The following is a 2,803-nucleotide window of genomic DNA, read 5'->3' as shown; positions in this document are numbered from 1 at the left end:
ACACACATCATAGCTGTGCTCTTTGGTACCCCTAAAGTTGTGCATTTTAAAAGTTTGTGGATGGCATTTAACGATCAAGAATGCTCATATAAAAATTCAAATGTCCAGCTTCTTTTATAAACTGAAAACACCCTAAGTTCCTATCAGTGCTTGGCCACAGTCAAATGGAGCTGCACATTGCCCATCCCCAGATGCCACAGTCTTCAAGTGTGCCTTATGGCCTCCCTGCAGTCAGCACCTGATGCCAGCTCACCTTGAAGGTAGCATTGCTATCTCATAGGTAAGGTCCAGACAGAGAACAGAAAACCCCAGTGAGCCCACCCCACTTGGAGTCACTTGGTCCTCATAGGGGTTTGAGGGTGGCCTCCTGGTTTCTATGGTACCTCCCAGATCATCTTGAAAACCTCCAGCACCTTAGTACACAGTTGGTGCTCAGGAGGAGCTGTGGCTGAATGCTCCTCAGATGAGCCCAAGGTATGTATGATTCTTTTTTTGTTTGTTTTTTGGTTAGTTTTTTCGAGACAGGTTTTTTCTGTGTAGCCCTGGCTGTCCTGGAATTCACTCTGTAAACCAGACTGGCCTTGAACTCAGAAATCCTCCTGCCTCTGCCTCCCAAGTGCTGGGATTAAAGGCGTGCACCACCACTGCCCAGCTGATTCTTTAAACAGATGAACCAGTGGATTCAGAGGCTAACATCATGCCCCTGGCCCCATGGAACTATAAGCTACCACACTGCCTTTTGACTCCTGACTTTTGTTTCCTGAGACAGAGTATCACTATGTAGCGTAGGCTAGCATGAGACTTTGTAGCCTGGAGTCTACATCATACTCCTACATCATAGGAGTGAGTTGGGTTTTTTCCTTCTTCTTCTTTTTTCCTCTTTCCAACTTGGCTGCTGGTTCCTGAAGATTGTACAAGAGACTGTTGCTAAGCCAGTGCTTTGACACTCAGACTGGGGAGAGACTGCTCAAGAGAGAAAGAGGCATCTTCCTAGAAGGGCAGCGTGGCACAGAATTTGATGTTTGTGGAGAGCAGCATTGAGACCTAAGGGAAGGGTGTGGGAAGGCATTGGATGGAGCCCTAAGGCTTGAGGAATGGGGCCCCTGTGGGGCTTCTGGGGTGTCTTAGTTAGGGTTACTATTGCTGTGAATAAACACAGTGACCAAAAGCAACTTGGGGAGGAAAGGATTTATTTGGCTTACACCTCCATTTCACTGTTCATCAGGGAAAGAAGTCAGGATAAGAACTCAAGCAGGGCAGGAACCTGGAGGCAGGAGCTGATACAGAGGTCATGGAGGGGTGCCGCTTACTGGCTTGCTCCTGAAGGCTTGCTCAGCCTGCTTTCTTATAGAACCTAGGACCACCAACCCAGAGATGGCACCACCATAAAGGACTGGGCTTTCCCCCATCAATCACTATTTAAGAAAATGCTCTACAGGCTTGCCTAAAGCCAGATCTTTCAGAGGCATTTTTCCAATTGATGCTCCCTCCTCTCTGATGACTCCAGCTTGTATCAAGCTAACATAAAACTACCTAGCACATAGAAATACTAGGGAGCTACCTCAAGGCTTCGGAGTAGGACTAGCATGATCAATGTCATGCTTCAAGTCATAACTGAGGTTGTGAGAAAGTTCAAGAGCTAAGAGCAGATTCTGGGGAAAGTCCAGAGGGATGTGCTGGCTGGTGAGTGGGAACCACCTGGGTGGGGTTGCTTAGCAGGCCCACCATGTCTTCAGCTGGGATGAAGGAGTCGAAAAAAGACAGGCATAGATGTGGCATTGGTAGAGAGATGTCCTACGGGGTGCCCAAGGATGGTGTAGAAGATACAGGTGTGGCCTGCCAAGCCGAGTGTGGATCAGTGAGAACCTAGCCCTGAGCCAAGCCAAGCTTGGGGACACCTTCTGTCACACCTAAGGGATCTCCACCTAGTGGCTGACTCCCAGCCCCCTCTCGCTGCCTCCTAGCTAAAACCCTGCATAGAAGTAACTGGTGCTCCACCCCAGGGCTGAAGAGTTCAGGCCTGGTGAATTTGGGCCCACAGATGGTGTCAAGGTCCAGAGTGTCCCCTGAAAAGAGATATCCCAACCTGAGAACTGCAGATCTGCTCACAGTGACCCTCCCTCACTAAGGAGACCAACCAGGGGAGGTCAGTTACCCTGCTGGGTCCATCGGGTGGGGGTTCACCTTCTATTCGCCTGCCTTCTGCGAGGAGTGCATTTGGCTTTTTATAAAGCCAATAAATAAATAAACAAGCGGGCATGATTAATTGATGGCATGGCGCGGACCCAGGCGCTGGTAGTCAGTGGCCTGGCTTCTGCAGGAGCTCAGCTTTTCTGCGACTTGGGGCCTGCGCCAAGGAGGGGAAGCCAAAGTGGGGAGGTTGTTTCCCGGGGTGCCTGGGGTTTTCAATTTGCTTCGAAGGCAGGGCCCCTTGTCCTGGATGCCTCCAGGCCCTAGTGGGGCCACAACAGAAGCTGAGAGCCAACCATTGTCCTTTCTAGGAGTGTTAAAGATCTCAGGGCTAAAACCCTCAGCGTCAATCCGGACAATCCCTCCAAAGCTGGCCTCGCCGCAGACCCTCTCACCCTGCGTCACCCACGGGTTTACCTTGGTGGTGGTGGGGAGTTGTTCTGACCCATGGGCAGAGATGGGGAAAAGGAATGTTTAGGGTCTCTTAGTGAGGGGTGTTTGGGGAAGGGGCTACGACCAGCAGACAGAGATGGAGCTAGCTCCCCAGGAGAGAAACGCGTCCTCATGGCCCACCAGCGTGAGTGGCGGGGCGAGCGAGGGCGGCGGGGGCGGG

This window comes from Mastomys coucha, unplaced genomic scaffold (genome assembly GCF_008632895.1).
Source record: "Mastomys coucha isolate ucsf_1 unplaced genomic scaffold, UCSF_Mcou_1 pScaffold20, whole genome shotgun sequence".
NCBI lineage: Eukaryota > Metazoa > Chordata > Mammalia > Rodentia > Muridae > Mastomys > Mastomys coucha.
Note: the sequence above shows the minus strand (reverse complement) of the source record.